The sequence below is a fragment of the Malaya genurostris genome, chromosome 3 (assembly GCF_030247185.1).
Source record: "Malaya genurostris strain Urasoe2022 chromosome 3, Malgen_1.1, whole genome shotgun sequence".
Taxonomy (NCBI): domain Eukaryota; kingdom Metazoa; phylum Arthropoda; class Insecta; order Diptera; family Culicidae; genus Malaya; species Malaya genurostris.
In genome coordinates this window covers 260,739,678-260,761,721 of record NC_080572.1, presented here as the reverse complement: position 1 = coordinate 260,761,721, position 22,044 = coordinate 260,739,678, and the positions used below count along the sequence as shown (strand labels likewise).

General features: G+C 39.5%; 1 protein-coding gene across 1 annotated transcript in view; it reads left to right on the top strand.

The window, feature by feature from the left end:
• Positions 1-22,044, top strand: part of LOC131433651 (putative uncharacterized protein DDB_G0277255) — a 361,411-nt gene that overhangs the window by 305,134 nt on the left and 34,233 nt on the right. The gene's annotated exons all lie outside the window — the stretch shown is intronic.

The window sequence follows — 22,044 nt, the reverse complement described above, 5'->3', positions numbered from 1 at the left end:
CGAAGGGCTTGCCGATGGTTCGGTAGAGTCACATGCGATGGCTTCTGAAATCTTTTCCGCCAGACCCCTCGACTGTGGGTTGGCTCGGAGGCGTGAAACCTGGCACAAGAGCACTCTTTCGCCGCTCTAACCAAGCTCAGGCGGGAAAATGTCGGAAACTTTCAACTTTGAGTTTTTAATTGGAAATTAAAAGCCAGAGACATAAGCCATCTGCTTCGGGGGGTTTTCTCGAGTTCCAACTGACTGCCGTTCCGTTCAGGCTTACCTTTCTAATAATCCACGTTCAACACCAGGAACTCCTGGAACTGAACACTTCAACGGCAGGGAAAAACTTTTCTTCTTTCCGTGGGAAAAAGTTTCATCCAGTTTTTCCCTGCCGACCAAGCCTTGCCTATTCCACCCCAGTTTACCCCAGCCACCCTGACCACACATTCCACTTAAACTCGACAGCGGCAATCGTATCCAGCGAAAGTGTAGAAGTAACTCGTTCATTTCTTTACAAAACTGATTAGAGCTCGTTTCCTGTCATTTCCTGCGCCTGGGCTGAACCCCGGAAGGCATGTTAGAAGTACCAGGCTCGGTTAATGCCAATAAATTAGACTCGAATTGATAATCTCATGCATATTCGATGTAAATTAGTTTCAATTAAGTGCCTCGCCTTTCGGGAGTTTTACTCCTCTGTACCACCGTTGAAACCTCCCCCCCCCCATTCCCACTGTTTGACAGGAGAGCTCGAACCAATCCGGTGTGCACAGTTTTTCACCCGAAAACCCATCGGGAGGAAAACCTAAAACCCAAACGGCGACATCGCATGACGAAGCAGTGTGGTCAGACAGGAAGGTGGGGAGGCATACGGAGACGGGCCGTACGTATAATTTTCGTATCAGGAAATTTCTCCGCCTCGATTGTATCCCCGAGGAGAGGATTATGAATACTTTACGATGATGATTTTATCAGCCGAACAGCTACGAACGCAATTCTACCTTCGGTTTCACCGGCCGGGGATAGCTTATCTGCTCCGCCCCGCTTTTGTGGTCACCTCGCTCAGGATCACCGTGGCCATCGGTGGGGGGAGGGGGGGGGGGGGGTATTATAATAATCGACACAGGAAAGGAACGGAAAACCACCATGCCATCATTCTGCATTGGGCTGGTTATTGTTATTCAAATCTAATATCAAGGTTTTTCCTTTTTTCATTGTTGTTGGTATTATGATTTGCCATATCGCTCGAAGCGAATAATGTAGCGCCGATTTGCCCGTGCCGGTAATCAGCCGGTTACTGCTGACTGGCGTTTGTTGATTTTTTTTTGTGTTTGGTTGGTTGGTTGATGGTCACAGTATTTATCACTTATGTGATCGCACCTTCGTGAAAAAAACAACTGCGTTCATTAAACGGGAATATATGATGATTTGTTTGAGGGACTAAATTCAACCGGTCCGGATTAATTTTTGAACTTTCGAATTATCAGGTGTACAACTTTGCTTCCGCCGTTTTCCGATAGGTGGCTGTATCGGCTGAGGCTGGTTAAAATACATAGATGATAATGTCTTAAAAGTGAGTGTGTACAGTGCCTAACGAATTGTCATCGCCGTTTCAATGATAGTTGTTCTTGTTTTCGTATTATTCACGCTCGAAAATGTCTGTTTATGTGCCCAATTCTCGCCATTTGCGGGAAGTTTTACTTTTCTGTTACAATTCGAAAAAAAAAATGCAACTGAAGCGCATCGAACGCTCTCAGAAACTCACGGTGATGCTGCTCTGAGTAAAAGAACGTGTCGGGAGTGGTTTCAACGTTTTAAAAATGGTGAGCCACTTCAAAACGTTTGAAGGCCCTGGGCATGATTCAGAAAGAAGGAAACTGGGTGCCGTACGAGTTGAAACCGAGGGACATCGAGTGCCGTCTATTTGTATGTGAGCAACTGCTTAAAAGACAAAAAAGGCGTTTTTACATCGAATCGTAACCGGTGATGAAAAGTGGGTTCGATACGATAGTTTGGTGGGATCAGCTCGGTGTGATTTACTACGAGCTCTTAAAACCGGCGTGAAACCATCACAGGAGATCGCTACCGAACGCAACTGATGCGCCTTAGTCGCGCACTAAAAGAAAAGCGGCCACAATATCAAGAGCGACATGACAAAGTTATCCTCCAATACGGCAATGCTCGGTCTCACGTCGCAAGAAGCCTTGCCCCACGGGCCGTATTCCCCATATGTCGCCCCTTCTGACTTCCACCTATTCCGTTCGATGGCACACGGCCTGGCAGATCAACATTTTCAATCCTTCGAAAAGTTGGAAATAGAGGACTCCTTTTTTCGAGCCGGGATCCGAAAATTGCCGGAAAGATGGGAGAAATTTGTCGCTAGCGACGGACAATACTTTGAATAATACATCTGTTAGCACTTTTTCGCATAAAGCTTTTAATTTTGAAAAAAAAAACGGCGGAAGCAAAGTTGTACACCTGATAATTTGGATAAAAGTTCATGTTTCGATTATTTGCTGCACAACATCTTCAGACAATTTTTCAACGCGCTTTTCTCGAAACATGATCTTCAAAATCGGGCGAACTCACAGCAGCTACAAATCTTCATCAATTGTTTCCAAATTTTGAGGATACTTTTATAAACACATTATTTAGTATACCACGGAGGGGTTTCTTGATATGTTGTAAACTTTTGTCGTGAATATGACTCACTTTACTATGGGTCGCCTTTCAAAATTTACCCTCTGAAAGAGTGCACACTTAAAACTTTATACATGTTATTAGATGCACATAAACGGAGCGTCGCAGTTCACGCAAATTTACGTGGAAGAACATTTAATATTGTGTCTAAAACTCCATACATGAAATTCATTGAAATAAAAAAAAAGAATACTGAGAGCAACCGTCGTGACTTGAACCGAGAATCTTTGGATCGCGAGTACGCCTGTTAATCGACCGAGCCACAGAAGCATGCATCTGCTTGGCTGGTAAAAGGTGCATTTGAATTCATACAGTCGCACCTGCTTGCAGAACGCAAGTTACAGTCGAAACCAGTAACATTCAAGCTCATCTAACATTAAGTCATTACAAATAAAAATTTCCGTCATTTGACAAATTAGGTCTTTATGAATTACATCGTATGAGGAATTAAGTCACGTGTATTATTCAAATTTTTTTGGTGTGTATTATTCTTGCTTTGTTTTTTTTTTCTTTCAATGAAAGAAAGAGCATTTCATTTTGTCCCCGGATTAGCGGTTCAATGCAGAATGGTGCCGAACTTACAAGCCATATGTTTGAGCCTTACAAGTTCTCTTTTGTTTAGTCTCTCAATCTCTTAACGTCTGAATCAGCCAATTTTCACATATTTTCAGATCTCGCTTGACAACTGCTTAGTCGAGCAATATTGAAGAAAATTTGGTGAGACACTACTAAAGTTTCTCTCAATTGTAGTGGCAGTTAGCAAAATCTAGCCAAACAACAATCACTATTTTCCGAATTCTTTGAGCACTAAAGCAGTACTCAGCTATGTATTCTTTGTCTATTCATACATTGCTATGAAACAATGTCACAACTGTCCTACAAAGTACAAACCGTCTGTCAGTCGCTTTGAGACACTAAACCGCAAGTCTGTGATTAGTAAAACGGTGACTTTTGTTCGAGACGTCTTTCAGCTATTCAATGATCACTTAAAAAGTCACAGTTAATCACCTGAACCGTGCTTATTCTCGACATTGTGATTATAATTTGGAGGACTTAAGTCAAATTCGGTAGGTGATCAAAACCCGAAACATGTCAACCGGTGAAGCCAATCCGAGCAGTCCGGAGGCGTTCCGGTGCTAAGCCGGTTAGCGCATCTAACGACTTGCATTTGACCATGTATGGAAAAACGAATTAGCGCGTTTTGACGGACACACAATCGTTTCCGCACGAAATCCAAGCTAGTGGCCCTACACCCTTCGCCGGATCAGCGATTTTCTGAGTCGAATTCTCCTTGTGCCCAGTTAGTACACAATCACTGAAGAATAAGATGATTTTTTTCCTGTCCGCCTCTTGTCTTGGTTGAAATATGTAATTTGCAACCCCAAAACCATCATCAGCGCCACCCAGTAGCCATCGCGTAGCATTCGGGGAGGAGTGAGGAAATTGCGTGATCGGTATCGGTTTTGTTTGGGGAACAGGCCGGTTGATGGCCGGTGACCTCTCGGTTAAATTCTGGAACCAATTCCGACTCAAGTAAAATAACCGATCTGATAGTGGTCACACGGAAAGAGCAAGCAGGACGCACCCGGTTAAGCACTTTCATGACTGTCGAAAATTGGATGGATGACTTTGCACTCAGAGCGACGACGACGACGAGGAGGTGGACAGAGCAGAACTGCGAATAGTCGGTAGCTTTGATTTAATGGCTCCGGATGAGTCGGAAGATTTCTTCTTTTTTCGGCTATATTTTTTTGGGGAAGAAACAGGGTGTGACACCGCACACACGTGACCACATCCACTGGACGGTCGCATGACAGAGGCACTTAGAAGAAATGTCCCTCGTAATAAGCGGAGCGAATCTTCATGTCAGAGTGCATTTATGCTAATGGTCTCATCGTACTTTAATTCAGTTGATGTTTGTCCCACAATAGGAAGCAGTTCCCGCACGACTGCCGCAGTAAATCATGTCCGCGCGGTGGGCCAGTGTCATTTCACCGTTTAACGGCAATACAAAAGATCTCCATTTTTTTTTACTGCAGGTTACTCCTCTCTCCCCTTCTGCCCTTCGCGTAACGATGCTACATTTCCGCAGCATACATGTATTAACGTTATTTTTTTTTTTGAAACATTGTCATAAAAATTGAATTTATGGTATCGCGTGTTTCACACTAATTAAGACAATGTCATCGATGTCGCTGCTCGATGTGTCTACCGTCTGATGGGCCTACCAGCACTGTTCGTAACACGATCCAAAAAATCATTACTCTCCGCGGTCCTGCGTTTCCTGCTTTTCCTTCGTAGAACCACCAGTCGCCGGCCAGAAAAGCCAGACTCATCAATGAACAGGAAACTGTCCCTTTTTTTGTTGATGCTTCGTAAATTAGAACCTGTATTCATAGGCTTTTATGAGAGGCTTGACACAGTTTAATGCTCACAATCGAACGAACTCGCCCACGCAGACGCTCAGAAGACCGCAAGCACAAGTGCGCAAGTGGACGGACGTACGCACAGGAAGTAAAAAATTAAACTCAAACGATATTAGTGCTAATACGATTTGTAAAATTTTTCAAATGTCTCGGCCCGCCATTGGATCACGTGCCCAGTAAGCCGATTAGAACAGGCGGCTTGTTTCTCTCGCGCTTCGGCAGCCAAAGGACTAGATCGCGACTGGTTGGTTATATGCTGATACACAGTTTCAAGGTAACATTGTTACAATTTGGTTTACAAGCGGCAGTAGACATCGTACTGCGGGAATGATTTCTGATTGGAGGGGAAGCAAACTAGCTTCCCGGAGAGGATCCACAGATGCGAAAAAATAAAGGGATTTAATTACGATTTAGTAGTACTATGGGCTAAGTTCCACTTTAAAGTTTACGGTAATTTAAGGTACTTCCAGGGCCGGTATTCAGGAACCAGCATAACTCAAACCAATTCGTATGGCCATATGACGGATAAATTGCAATAGTTTTGAGTCCAACTTTAAAGCTTTTCGGGATTTTCATTTTCTATACCGGTTTGAATTTTAAAAATTCCTGCCATTCCAGAATCGGAAGTCAGAATTGGATAATATTAATAAATTTTGTCTTTGTAGGTCTGGCTTTTTTAGACAACGATTGAGCTTTGAGAAACGATTCGATACTGGAACCGGAATTCGAAAATCGGTGTAGCCGAAGTCAGATAAATTCACCTGAGTAGCTGTTTAGTTTACATTTGTTACAAAATGTTTGAAAATCAGTATAAACATCTTTGAGAAATCGTAGTGCGAATTAAATCCGAATCGAAAACTGAATACCACTAAAACTGAAATAGGTTTATTTGGTTATCGACTATCCAAATCTGCAAACCCGAGAAACCTGATTAATTTATGTAAAAAAAACATTTTTATATTAATCACCCCGAGTCCCCTAAACCGGAAGTTGGATCTGACGGAAAAGCAAGATGTTTTACAGGATCTTAAAACTTTTCATTTGAATCTTAGATCGGTTCAGCCATCTACGAGAAAAATGGGTCCACAATTTTCATTTCGTTTCACATATCATCCTGTAGTTCCGGAACCAGAAATCGGATCCAAACATAATTCAGGAACCTTGTTAAAGAGCATACGACTTTTCGCATGAATCTGAGTTTGTAGAAAACGGTTGAGTCATGTCCGAAAAAAAATTGAGTGAATTTATTTGTCACACACGGATTTGCTGATCTCGACGAACTGATTCGAATGGTATATGGCTGTTATGTTCTTCCAGCATTTATTGCTGCAAGTAGTTTTAATCAATATAATTATGGAATTGCTTTCAACTGGAAAATTCTGCCATCATCTGGACTACATATGCCATATTCGATCGATTATGTTGCCAAAAACGAACCGTGCTAAAATCGGTCCGGGGCAAAATGTTATGAAAACGGATACTATACACAGTCTTTTAACTCCCAAGCATTGCTTTGTCATACAACGCTCAAAACTCCTACTGCTGGAATAGGGGGAAAAGTTGCTTACACAAAAATATCGATATTTCCGTTAAAAATGGACGGATTTTACCAATCTATGGCTTGTTGGATAGCTATTACCGTGCGAAATCTATGTCTGGAAACATATCCTGTTTTCAAGGTCGAATGTGACAGATACTGTCAAAAAACTGAAAATTTTTATATAAAACTTCGTATAACTCAAAAAGTAAACATTCGATCTTAAGACCATTCAATAGCGTTAAGGGTGACGGAGACCTTTCATTTGCGACTAGTTTGATCAAAATCGGTACAGCCATCTCTAAGATCTCGACCTCTTAGTTGACAACACACATACACACACACATAACGGACATTTGCTCAGTTCGTCGAGCTGAATCGATTGGTATATGACACTCGGCCCTCGGGGCCTCGGAAAAATTTTCTAAAGTTTGAGCGAATTCTATACCTATTTTTTATATGTATATATTAAAAAATGTTAAAAAGGCGGGTGGGTAATGTCAGAGACATAACTGGATGTCGTGAATACGAAAACAACTGACATGTTCCTTAACACTTCCGAATATCAATTAGTTGATCAATTGTATGAATTATTCAAGCATTCCCCTTTTTCACATTTTTCGCAAAAACAAAAAAGGCTTCAGTTGATCTCGATTACTGTGAATTTCACACAGCGAAAAGTGCACAAATCTAATCAAACAGTTCTAGATTTGCACTAAACTGAGGATATTGACCTTCAATTTGCGAGCAAGAAATCCTAATAGTTCTTTAGAAAACTTTTAGAGCCATTAGAACGGCTGATTTTGTGTGATTCTCTCCACCGATGTCCTCTTTTCGTTGTTTTTTCACCAATGCAAACAACTCGCAGCTGTGACGTAATCGCTCTTGTCGGAAGCGAAACTAGCTTTGCAAACGACACACAATACATCTGCTAGCAGTGGCGATAGAATACAAACTGATCCAATTTTTGTTAAAAGGTTTCTTTTTGCATGATTTCGTTTGTAGTTTTTTCACTAATGGGCGGTCCTAACGGCTATAAAAATAGCAGCATATAGAATTTTGATTTCGATTATTTCATTTCGGATTTCCATTTCATTGTAAGAAACTATCAAGATGTTGTACGGGATTCATTCCTGCCTTTCAGAAGGACCAAATTGTGGAACTCACTGCGATATTAAACACTGTTCGGTTCATTTCCTCGAACGATTTGTTGTACAGCAGCAGATATTTTGTTCTCTTCCTCAGAACGCGTTCTGAATGGCTGGTGTTGACATGGGTCAAATGAGACAGGTTTCTCAATAGTGTACTATTGAAATACTTCAATGCATTTGCTGTATACGTTTAAGTTGAAAAATTTCGATTTTGTTGGTAGTTAGATTATATAAATCCTTTCACAGATCACTGAGCTATGACTTTAAAAATACGAGCAAGGCAAACGCACTTTATGAATTATCCTCTTTGATACTTTATACCAAACATTTCAGAAAAGTTGAATTTTGAATTCATTGAGACTATTTCACACAACAGAAAATTTTATCATGAAATTCTGATCATATTTCCGATGGCATGTAGCAAAAATTATGTTGATTCGTTAAATACAACAAGAGATATTCACGATCAAAAACTTATCACACACTAAAAAAAACCCTGTGATTTTACATCTTATTAGATGCACATAAATGGAGCGTCGCAGTTCACGCAAATTTACGTCGAAGAATATTTAATATTGTGTCTAAAACTCCATGACATAAAATTCATTGAAATAAAAAAAGGATATCGCCGCGCGACTTGAACCGAGAATCATTGGATCGCAAGTACGTCTGTTAATCGACTGAGTCACAGAAGCATGCATCTGCTTGGCTGGTAAAAGGTGCATTTAAATTCATACAGTCGGACCTGCCAGCAGAACGCAAGTTACAGTCGAAACCAGTAAAATTCAAGCTCATCTAACATTAAGTCATTACAAATGAGATTTTCCGTCATTTGACAAATTAGGTCTTTATGAATTACATCGTTAGAGGGATTAAGTCACCTGTAAAATTCAATTTTTTTTTGGTGTGTGTGTGTTTATAAAAGTTTGGAAACAATTGATGAAGAATTGTAGCTGTTATGAGTTCGCTTGATTTTGAAGATCGTGTTTCGAGAAAAACACGTTTGAAGTTGTCTCAAATCTCAAGTTGCAATAAAAGCGGTGCGAGACGCCCTCGAAAACTGTCGTAAACAAAACTAGTTCGAGATTGGTTTTGACCACAAGAAGTTTCTGTTCTCACTCTAGAGGGTTTTAGGGAAATTTTAGGCTTACTAAAAAAATTTCATTTTCTGAAAGCTCCACCCCCTAACGAAAAAATTCAATCATGAGAGTATTCTTTCTCACACAGAAAGAAATAATGAAATTTACACAACATGTAAATCAGTATTGACATGCAATAGACATGGGTTGAATCGAATATTTCATTAAAAACCATCATCGATGCAAAAATAAATTGAATTGCATTGAATTTTAAATTAATAGAACTGTATCTTTCAATTAACGCTTAGTTTTGTGATTAAATTGTATTGAAATGTACAGAATTGTGAAGTAATTCTATGTTTAAATGCCAGCTCGAAATATGTGCATGAAAATAGATGTAAATTTTCAAAATATTTTTATCTGTGCAATTAAGCACGGGGAAGTGAATTTGTCCATTATTTAAAACTAGGAAAAATTTCAAATGAATGATATAAGCAAAACATGCTTGCACATTGTCATCTTCTATTTTTCCTTATTTTGAATAAATTTCAATCCGCTATTATGACAATTTTACGATTCGGAAAAATAAAACTTGAATTACCTTTTCCGCGAAATGACCTTCTAGACGAAATGTCGTTCGGCGAAATGTCCCTTTTGGTGAAACGGCTTTCGACGGAATGGCTTCCGGTAAAATGGCTTTCGTCAGATAGTGACCTTCGGCGAAATGGCTTTCAGCAGACCCTGTCAGCTTGGAGTGAAATCAATCTTCAGTTCAGCAACGCCATTGCACGGCAGCACATTCAACGTATCATGTCAAATGTATGGGTGCGCAGTGCTGCTATTTTGGCGCGCACGAATTTGACATTTCTCTCCCATACTTCTAAGTACGAGATTCGATGCGGACTCGCCTGAGGGCGCCATGTTCGCGAAAAAGGATGATGCCAATAATTTGTTCGGGAAATGTGAGAGCTGGATATCTTGTTACTATGATGTCTTTGCTTTCAGTGAAGTGGATTTCGGTGAAACAGCTTTCGGCAAAATGGATTTAAGCAAAATGGCTTTCGGCAAATCAGCTTTCGGCGAAGTGGCTTTCAGCTACGCTGCTAACAGTGAAGTGATTTTCGGCGAAATGACTTTTGGTGAAGTGGCTTTCGGCGAAGTGGCTTTCGGTGAAGTGGCTTTCGGTGAAATGGTTTCGACAAAATGGCTTTCGGTTAAATGGATTTCGGCGAAATGGCTTTCGACAAAATGGTTTTCGGCGAAATGGCTTTCGGCTAAATGACTTTCAGTGAAGTGGATTTCGGTGAAATAGCTTTCGGCAAAATGGATTTCAGCAAAATGACTTTCGGCGAAGTGGCTTTCAGCTATGTGGCTTTCAGCTACGCCGCTAACAGTGAAGTGGTTTTCGGTGAAATGGTTTTTGGCGAAGTGGTTTTCGGCGAAATGGCTTTCGGCAAAATGGCGTTCGGTGAAATGGGTTTCTGTTGAATGGCTTTCGGCGAAATGGTTTTCCGCGAAATGGCTTTTGGCGAAATGACTTTTGGCGAAGTGGCTTTCGGCGAAGTGGCTTTCGGTGAAATGGCTTCGACAAAATGACTTTCAGTTAAATGGATTTCGGCGAAATGGCTTTCGACAAAATGGCTTTCGGCGAAATGACTTGCGGTAAAATTACCACGACCCTGCTACCAGATTTTCAGGTTTTGTTTTGGCTTTTCAGTCGACGACGACGACGTCCCGAATACGTTAGATGTGGTAAAAATGCATTAGCTCAAATTTATGCTGAACTTGACAGTCAGCTTATAGCCATGCTGATGAAACAGTCGATTTCAGTATTATTGCCTGTAGAATTTTCTATGCGTTAAATACAGAAAGCTTTTACGTTATTGCTTCTACCTGATTTTGTTCTAAACTGTTCGAGATTAGTTTACGAAAAGTTCCATTTTGTTACACCAAAATATCGAAACTCATTAGCGCCTACAGCCAATAAGTTAATAATACAGAAGATGGAATGCAAATAGATCTCAAAGACGATTCAGATACTTGGTTTATTCATAGTGAGGCTCAGTTTGTATCCTTAACTATCGATTAAACTAAATTGCATCGAGTTGAATATTTTCACTTCGACATCGGGATGCACCCAAGGTCTGGAACTAGGACCTTTGCTGTTATTTCTATTCTATGGAGCTTAGCTTAACCACAATGGAATGAAGTAACAATATTTCACTTAATGTTTTGCTATGCAAATCATAAGATGCTAACTACATCGTTTTTCTTATGGAAAAATGGTACAAACATCGTTATAAGAGTATAAGAAAATTACATGGTTGCTGCTCCGGATCTGCTGACACTAAAATTCCTTACAATTCAGGGGTTAAAGCACATCGGAACTGGGTTGTGGCGGTTTATATTTCCAAAGAACATAGCGATTTTTGTTCGCTTTCCACCAGTTTAATCAGCACCGTATTGAAGTCATCGATCAGGACGAGCTCTCGATTCGACTAGGTCTGGGAGTCTCTGATGAACCCCGCATGAATTTTTAAACAGCCATCAATTGGAAGCAAAGAGAAGCGAAGTTTGTTCTAGCAGAAACAAGAACGAAACAAAAAACGATAAAAGTTTTAATAATGTGTCTCCAATGCCTACAGCAGTGGATTTCCAGTCTTCGTCTGCTTCGTCTCCAATGAATTTGGGCACGGCCTGACGATGGCACCAGACACCGAAATGACAATGCGCAAAATGCGTCCAAAGCGGCCTGCGACCACCAAAGGCTCCGGTAATTAATTAATTTTCACTTGAAACACTTGAACGCCATTTTCCCGAATAAAGAAAAAAAACTTTAATAAACACAGTAGTCTTTCGCGTTTATTTCCTTCCACCTGCCCTCGATCCAATGAAGCCATTCCATTAGTCCGACCGAGAATGGGGCCCCTTATTTGCGCCTTTGATGATGATGATGATGGCGACGATGGCGGCGGTGGTGGCGTTGGCAACGACGAGAGAAAGATGATAATTATCATGTTCAAATCCGTGGAATATTTTGCCAGATTTTGTTTTTTTTTTCTTCTTTCGGCTACGACCTACGAGCCAAGGTAGTTTTCACTTGACCTCCGCGAGTTTACCGGCAGCCGCGCGAACGAGAGGAGCTCACGTGCCAGCGAAAATCCACCACCGAGGCAAGTGGAACGGACCGGGTTTGGGAGGGGACAGTGTTTAAGTAAATGTTTTCCATATCTAGCTATAGCGCAATTTTTCCTGCTTCGCTTCTGGTTTTCGGAGAAAACACATGAATGCTATTAAAAATTCATAAATGAATTATTAAGCTGAACGAACCAAAAAAAAAAACCAAACGAAACCAAGAAATGCCGGAGCACTAGTTCAAAGTACTGTGTGTGTGGCTGATTTCGGGGCGACTGTCTGGACTAGCGGTAGTCAGTGAGTGAGAGAGAGATAGAGGTTAGATATCCCATAATTAGACGTTTATTAAAATGAAACGGCGGATTTTTCTTTTTCTGTATGTTTTCGGGAATGATTTTCAACTTTTGGCGCTGACTCCCGTTTGCTACCACACTTCCACCATCCTAAGCGAGTCGAGGGGCGGCGGTCACAAGCGGTTTCAGGGCGACCGCACCTTCGAGGTTCCGGTTCATTTGCTAAACCGTACTCTGTGTTCGACATGCAGACATGGAGAAAGGCAGAAGACCGAGCGTGGTGCTGATAAAGGTGATTACGGCTTAATTTATGGGTTCGATGAGTTTTCGGAAAGTGTTTTAACTGAAATATTCACCGCGACATGTGCAGCCATCGCGGATGGTGTCAATCCTTTTCGGATGGTGGTGATTATGTAATGTGGTCTATTCTGATAGATCAAGGCGTGGCGATATAGCTTTATTATAGATACTTATTCAAGTGTGAACTGAGAGCGGCCACTTGCATCATTTTTCTATTCATATTCAAATACATGGAAATCCATTAATTGCAGGCCAACATTGAACCTTGGTTTGACCTTTTCAGCGGGCAGTTGACCCAAGACAGCATGAAATCAAATTAGCCGCTTGAAATGTTCTGCTTCCAGAACCTCTCCAATTCGTGCATTTTTTTTGTTGTTGTTGATTCAATCCGGTTTTGGCATCAAACTGGCGACGCACCCTCATCATGCGAGTGTAGTAAAATCATAACCGTACACATTATAATGTACGACTATTTTTTTATTAGTAGGTACCAAGCTAACAAACTCAAGCCTCTCAGCCGCGTCTGCCCGCACCTACGAACCTCGTTGGCTCATCGTAAAAAGAAAGAAAAAAAAACAGACCACACGACTCATATCGTAAACACACCTGTTGAGTGTACTTTTTACGAGTCCTCGTTTAGCATTAGTTGTTGCTACATTGTACCGAATCATTGTGATTATTATTATCATTATTAATGTTATTTTTATGATTTTCCATTGTTTCTTTTTCATTATATTTCATACTCTCATTTTTGGCAAAAGAGTCAGCTTCGCTTCCCGCTTCGTGCGGCGGCTTTTTGTTTCTTGTTTTTACTTCGCTTTGATGGCAGTAAAAATCAATTAGTGATACAGTTCTATTCGTCCAGGCAGAGTTGCCCTCCGCGTTAGGACTTACTGTCTGGAAATAATATTGGCCGTAACCGTAGTAAACGAGACGCGAGACACCCTACGGCCCCTCAGAATCGAACGAAAGTAGCTACCATAGACCGTCGGCCTCCGTCGAAAGGGGAAGGGGGAGGGGGGAAGTACTCCGGCACGGTCAACCATTTCTGTTTTATGGCCACCATGCGTTAATTGGATTATGGACGAAAACAAGTTTATTACTTTGGCTTACAAGCATTTCCTGGCCGGCGCACTACTGTTCGGGTCCAATTAGAACGGGGTTCCAACGAGGTTTGCTGCTGGCGTTTAATCAAACAACAGAAATGCTTACGATGGGCTTACCGAATCCGAATAGGATTTATCTTCTTAACACTGGTAGTCCGAGCTACTTGTGGTAATAGAGTTACACTTCCGATGGAGTTCGATGATGGTTTTTTTCTCTTCAAGAGCGGGAGTCTGCGAAAAATCACTTTTTCGCCAGAAGGTAATAAACCAGTAACTTTTGCTAATATTAATATTAATTTCTAACGGCATTAAGTGAAACCATTCTTGAAGGCTAACTATCATATGACCAATTTTTATGCTGATACAGTAATATCATTCTCATCGTATTATTCTAAATATTCGACAAAAGTTGAGCAAATGAAATTCTCAAATGTCTTTACCTAGCAAATGATAGAGGGAAAACGTTAACTGTGACGTTTTTTGGCATTAAAAATGCCTTACTCTTCACTATATGGGGCCGGGTGTCAATTAAAAGTTTCAAAAATAGTCGCGTAACCTTTTTGTGTCATAATTTTGAACGTTAATAACTCGGTCATTTGTTGATGGATTGTTATAATTTAACAACCAATCGATTCGGAAATTTTTAACTTAAACATGTATGACGACGTCTTTTCAGTAATTCAATAGCATACTATTGAAAAAATGGTTGGAATCGACCTATGTTTTCATCTACCAATCCCTGTTGTACAAAATGACGTCAACTTCTTGTTCGGCATAGGAGGCTTTGCATCATGTATAAAAAACACCGTATCGTTATGCGTAGTATGAAGAGAAATCTATAAATATAGGCGGCAAAATATTTCTTTGTCTAGTTGATGTTTGACTGTGAATGAAACAAGTAGCTTGTCCAGTGAGCTGATGACTGGATTGTATATGCGTTCACTTACTGGATTGTCGCTTTTGCATTTTGTGTTGGTGAAATTTTCTGTTGTCTGCGCAGCACCATGTTCGCTTGAGTATCTTATATTTCATTTAGCTCTTGAAGAACCGAATCAGCGTGGTTACCGATTCTTTTGAAATATCCCATGTATTTAGCAAATTTTTGGTCGATTTTGCCATTAAAAATGCCTTACACTTCGCTTCCCGAGGCTGGGTGTCAATTTAAAACATGCAAGACTAATCACGTAACATTTTTCTGTCATAATTTTGAACGCTTATAACTCAGTCATTTGTTGATGGTTTAATATAATTCAACAACCAATCGTTTTGGAAACATTAAACTTAAACTTATGAGATAATCGCATTTGAATATTTCAATTGCATACCATTGAAAAATTGGTTTGAATTAAGTATTTTATTTTGGTTCTCTGGTAACTATCAGGCCAATTTAGAATTATCGGCGATAGATTTTTCGGATCTAATTTGCAGCGCTTGTTCCTCGATGATTTGTTAATGGATTTTCCTCATTTAAATGATTCCAAAGCTTCAATATTGTAAGCTTAAAAATGTTTTCATTTTTCAACGGATCGGTTTGCATACTTAAATCTCCATTCCGATACGAACAAAACGTGACAATGTGACTGAACAAGTTGTTGCCCCCCCAGGAATTAAACGCTTTAAAAGATTCAAAATTATATTCTGAAACTTATCTAAAAGCGGTCTCCTCGGTTTAGTAGTATAATTGAGTTCCACAGGCTCACATATACAGTACAATTAGATGCAATATCATATAGTATCAAAGATAAACTCAAGGTAAGTTTACCTGCGTTTTTACATGTATCGTTTGAATAGGAACCCTCGTAGAATTTGGTTAACCGCCAGTTTCAGTTCAATTATTATTTGCTTCAAAACAATAAGAGTCTGATGGCTACACACGTTGTAACTATGACAATGTTCATTCATGTGTTAATAACATCAAGTTACAATATGAACAAAATTCCGGAACGACCATTATTAGGTTAAAACTGGGGGTAAATAAACGATATAAATCAAATTAATAAGTTTGTACGTTGCTCGAAAATTATCATCATAAAATAAAATAGTTTTATTTGTTCAGGTTTAAATCTTTATGTTGTTTGTATCCAAAATTGAGCTTTCAAGTATATTTGAAGTGTTGTGAAGTTTAGTGTATCATCATCATTATCTTATTTATTTTTGTATTTATTATGAAGACCCTAGAAACGTTTCATTTTTAATGTTATTGTGCTCGGTTGTGTCTTGAATACAACCCTCTAATTTTTTGTGATAAGTAACCTCAGAACAGCCCTCTGAATAGAGAACATGTACGGATGCTAGGTTTCTTAGGGATGTAGTTATCTAGCGGCTCCAGGATAGATCAATAATAGAGCAGTTCTGTATAAAATGTTCAAAACGACGTATGTAACAACGAGAGATTCTCTTTGTTTACTTTCTCTTCTGATTATTACGGCACTCTTAGCAATCCTTCTCTCCAATTATTTATCGATAATAATAACTGAAGCTATCATCTTTTAATCTGCTCTGGAGAAATTACCGAAAAAAAGCAGGAATATTTCGCAATAATCGAAAGAGAAAGTAATCAAAGAGAATCTCTCAATGTTACATACGTCGTTTTGAACATTTTATACAGAGTTGCTCGTGTTGGAGAAGGCTTTCAAGCTCTACTTCTGTTCCTTGGGAGTACACATTTCCCTAAAGCCTACTTTACTGTTGTGTGCTTTTGGTATTTCGTCTCATTTCGAATGTATCAGAAATGAATGATTTTTTTATGTATTCAACCCATGTCTTAGTAATAAATTCATTCGCCAACACTTATAAAAATTCTAATCATTCGGCTGCCAGTTTTCCTAAACTAGGCTATATGGAAGTTTCTTTATTGTAATTAAGGAAGTTAAGGAGACAAAATATAGAATCTTATGTGGATGTCTTTTTAATCACTGGTTGTTTTAGCTTCAAAGAAAGAAAAAAAAATGCGCAGCGAGTAAACATTTGATTCAGAACAACATTTTGCTTCCGGGTTTTCTTGGAAGAGGAGACTTCCTATGAGTACGGAGACTTCAGCGGATGTCTCATGATTTAAGTTGATTTTTCATTACAAACTACTGTCCTGTAAGCTGCTGAATATGAACGATGATTTGCGGTAATCAAAAACTTAGCGGCAAGCAATACTTCCAGGACGGGGAGTTTACGGGACTTAGTTTTCCTGGCGGTGGTGGTGATCATTTCTATGAAAGTACTGGTCACCGTTTTGTGCATACAAACTTGACATCGATCGAAAAACAATTTCAAAAACAAGCGCCAATCAAAGGCTCTCACGGCAAGGGTCTCTGTAAGACAATCAAACATCGTTAAAATACGTTCAAAATATCAGAGCTCCGAGATGGCTTCCTTGCGGAATTCTTTATCACAACTAGTTGCAACAAAAATGACTCTACTTTACGTTGCTAAACCTTACTAATCACAAATTGTGCTGCTTTGTTAAGTGTTATTCCTTAAATAGAATTTTTTCTGACATCCTCCTCACAATGCCGTTTGGGACGCAAGAAACACAAGAAACGCAGAAAACACGGAAAAAACAAAAAAAAACTCAAGAACCCAAGAACATATGAACTCATAAACATGAAAACACGAAAAACATAAAAAGACTACTATTTAAAACTCGAAAACAGCAAAAAAGTAACACATTAAAAACACAAATATACAAAAAAATTGGGTCAAAAAAGATCAGAAACACTAGAACACTAAAGCACTAATTCCACAGAAACAAACAAACACCAAATTAAAAAATAGAAAATACAGAAAACATACGAAACACAAGAAAACAAAAAAACAGAAAAAATACAAAAACAAGTAGAAAACATAAACTCGAAAACACGAAAAATACTGAAACATTATGGGACAACATCACTAAAATACGAAAATACATAAAAACAGAATCACAATAAAAACCAAATACAAATACAAATACAATAAAAACATACAAAAACAAAAACACAAAATCAAAAACACCGAAAAATCAAAAAACACAGAAAACTCCGAAAATACATAAAACATAGCAAACAGAAAATAAAAAAACCCCACAAACCACTAAAAATATAGAAAACATACGAAACACAAGAAAACACACAAAAAAACAGAACAAAGTACAGAAACTCAAAAACACATGAGCACATAAACTCTAATACACAAAAAACACTAAGACAGCGAGAGTTTATAGCATCAACACAAAAAAAAGGAAAAACATTAAATGACTACTGCTTTAAAATACGAAAAACCAGCAACATCGGACCACTTTAAAATCACAAATATACAAAAATACAAAAGGTTCAAAACACTCTCACACATTGATAAACTTAAACACTAAAGCACTAAAGCCACAGAAACACCAAATCAAAAAATAGAAAACACAGAAAAATACAGAATCCACAGAATGTACCGAAAACTCAAAAAAAACGCAGAAAACACAGAAATCACAGAATGTAAAGAAAGCACAGAAACCACTGAAAATACAGAAAACATACGAAACACATGAAAACTCAGGAAACACAAAACACAGAAAAAAAATACAAAAACTAAAAACAAGTGGAAATCATAATCGCGTTAACACTAGAAATACTTAAAAATTAGGGGACTGCATAACTAAAATACAAAAATACAAAAAAAAAACGGAAAAACATTGAAAACACAAGAATACAAAAATACAAAACACAAGACAACACGGAAAACACAAAAAAAAACAGAATAAAATACAAAAACTCAAAAACACATGAACACATAAACTCGAAAACACTAAAACATTGAGAGTTTAAAGTAATTAAACACGACAATACATATAAACGGAAACACATTAAAAACTCAGAAAAATAAAAACTCAGAAACGCAAATACACAAAATCAAAAACATAGAAAACAGGAAGAAAACACAAAAGAAAAACAAACAGAAATCATAGGAAACACAGAACACACAGAAAATGGAGAAAACACAGAAATCACATTAACACAAGAAACCGGTATCAATTGTGAAGTTGATTATTTATCTGTCAGTAAAAATGTGTCCTTTCTCTAGAATTTGAAATGCATTGCTTCTGTTGTTTTTGGTCTGGAATTGTCGTTTTATCAATCTCCAAACAGTGTTAAGGCCATCGTCCAAGTACCATGTGCGCGGGTGGTTTTAGGAAATTTTGAAAAATTTGCCAAAACCAAAAACATACAGACCTTTGAAAAGCTTTTATCTAAATACAGAGCAAAAATGGCTGAAAAATTCGGAGGATTTTCCTAGTCTTATAAAAAAATTGAATTTTTTTTTTGTGATCTTTCACAACTATTTGAAAAAATATTCGATGGTATGATTTTTTTTTAAATAAACCTTATGATGGCTACAAAGAATTCATATACCCGATTTCGTTGAATTTTTTGAAATTCGTTGATTCTCTATGAAAAGCGTGAAGAGGTTTTCCAAAAATGTGTACGAATGCAATCTTTGTAGCCATCATAAGGTTCATTTGAAAAAAAAAAAGTTATATCATCGCATTGTTTTTCCAGATAATTGAGAAAGATAAAAAAACACTCATTTTTCGGAGCTATTTTTGATAAGACTTGGAAAATCCTCAGAATTTTTCAACCATTTTTGCCCTGCAGATATAAAAAACCTTTTTAATGGTCTGTATGTTTTCGGTTTTGGCAAATATTTCAAAATTTCTATCGAAAATTTCCTAAAACCACCCGCACAGTGCATAGCAGTTCGTGTGAAAATGCTTGTGCCGTTTAGTATTTTAGCATACAATGTGAGGGGACGGGTATAGCGTGATGGGTAAGTTGATGGCTTTCGTGCAGCCCTCCTGAGTTCGATTCCCAATACCACACATAGGATCGCCCGAAGGCGACTGACCTTAAGGTTGAAACTAATATAAAAAATTGAAACAAAAAAAAAATTTGTCCGGCAGGCGACAGTTAACGTCACGGAATGTTTTGATCGTCTCAGTTAGCAAAGTATCCGGACGTCCCGTTGACGTTGACAGCAGTTAACTGATCGACCGAATCGTACTTGAACCAACTAGAAAACGTTAAAGGTTTTAAAATTCTTTTAAAGTACAATGTCTTTATCGATGTCCTGAACGTAAGCAAGTTGTGATTTAGTAGTACATCAACTTGAATTTTACGTCTGTTCAGTGGTTTATGCTTAACTGCTGAGTGGCCCTACTGGTCCGATATAAGCTGCTAATGCAACGATGAGTCGAAACGAAAAACAAAAAAATGTTTCCGGTATGATTAGCACAAACGGGTTACCTGTGACTGGTGTCTTCTATGCTCAGAAATCTGCAGAACTCGAACTCTGTAGTCGCGTAAATTTTTGCTGTTGTTGCACTGTGTTTGCGAACTTAATATGAAAATACTGGAATGGTTCCAGAGTTTGGCTAGATACTAGAGTCTCACGATTTAAGTTCATTTTGGAATCGGTTAATATTTGTTTCAACTAAACTCGAAATGACGAAAAAGCGTCAAGGTATCTTCGAATTCAATCTAATTAAGTGTCAGTAGCACGTGTTATCCTTCTGGACCCCTACTGGAGCCCGTTCCCCGGCAAACTTACACAATTCATTGCCTATGACTCGGATTACGATCCAATCAAGTGAAATGGCAACTAGCAGCGTCGGTTCCGTGCCGTCTCCGATCGCTCCTGCAGCTGGTGACCGGTACAGCAGTGACCCTAAATTATAAGGATTAAGCAAAAAGCCATTTCCTCATCTCGGTCATCCCTGGGAGCCATCGGCAATTAGTGTCGTGAGGAGTGAAGTGTGGCTTCTGCGGTCTGCAGCAACGAGCGAGATCGAGCGTCCACTTTTGTCGATGCTGCTAGCCAATAATTAAAATCCTTAGCGCACTCTTGCTCCCACTTTCCGGACAGGAGAAGGAGACAGAAGAAGATGATAGAAACAACACCCGCTGGCTGGCTGGCCTGGTCTGGCTGCATCGGTGCGCTGCTACACCATCTTCGGTGCAGCCCAACCTAATGGCTGCAATTGACATTGAGCTAATTACTATCTTTGGCTCTCGACATCTTTACCGAGTGTCGGCTGACCGGCTGGAAGTGGGTATTTGAGAATCCATCGATTGCAATTACGCTGATGCTGCTGGTGGCGTTTCGATTTGACCGCCAATATCTGTTTGCGAATCTCAACCCGCTTCGGATTGACCGGTAGTGGATTGTTTTTTTTTTGTTCCACCTTAGCCACTCCGAGATCGACAAACGGTGAAAAACATGTCAATCAATCATAGCATAATAAATAAATAAATTGCAACGGCACGAATTGAATGAAGTACGTCAAAAGCCGACCTGTCGGTCGGCCCGGGCATGATTTTTAATTAATTTTTCTGTTCGCGCAATCATTAGCCCTGCTCGGGCCGACCGACATCAATTAACAAGAGACGCGAAGTTCGCCTTTGTACAGTGGAAAATTAACCCTCACCCATCGAGTATGGTGAGTACCTTCAGTACCATTCTACTGACATTCAGAGTGTCATTCCGGCAAAGACAGTTGGCACGATGTCGAACGGAACAAAAGTGTCAAATCATGGTCGAGTGTCTACTTCATGATGCACTTGATCCCCTCCGGTTTCTTCGCACCGGCACCGATTTCCCCACTAATGCACAGTGAAGGACTTTGATTGTAAACGGATTGATTGGGCCCTTGGGAAAACTGTGTCACGTGAGTAGTAAGTCGGTAAGCCGGAGGCTGACGAGCTCGCGCTACCCCCGGAAACGAACCTAACCTAAGATAGCTTCCAGTCAAGTAAAATTTTTCTTCCACCAGTGACAGGAGACAGGAGTTCATAAGTTTCATAGGATTAAGGGGCTGTACATCAAGAACAGGAAGACAGGCCATCCTGCGTAATTCCCAACGACCTCGAATCGTTCTGCCAAAGTCTATCAGTCTCTGGGATCACGCAACTATCCGTCACTATCTCGATGGTGCCGCCAAAAGTCACCACACGTCTTCGTCGTGGGTGGATTCGGTTATTAAGCTTTCAGGAACAAGTTCTCTGCTGTGATGTAGGTGTCAGAAAAGGCGCCCACCCACACGCAAACGTTACCTGCCATCTTCGTCGGCGCGCTACCAAGCTACCAAGCGCTGGTCGTAGATTGGCCGACGACAGCATTAAGAAAATTTATGTGCCATTCTATCGCAAAATTCATAAATAATCAACAGCTCCCTGCTCTGCCTCCTCTCCCTGTCTGACAGCCAGTAATCCAGTGCAGTGCTGGTACTAACCGTGACGAAAAATCTGGCTGTCGGCAAAAAAAAAATCCGCATTCGAGTAGAAAAGTTTCCGCCTGTGCTCCAACCTGACGTGAAATT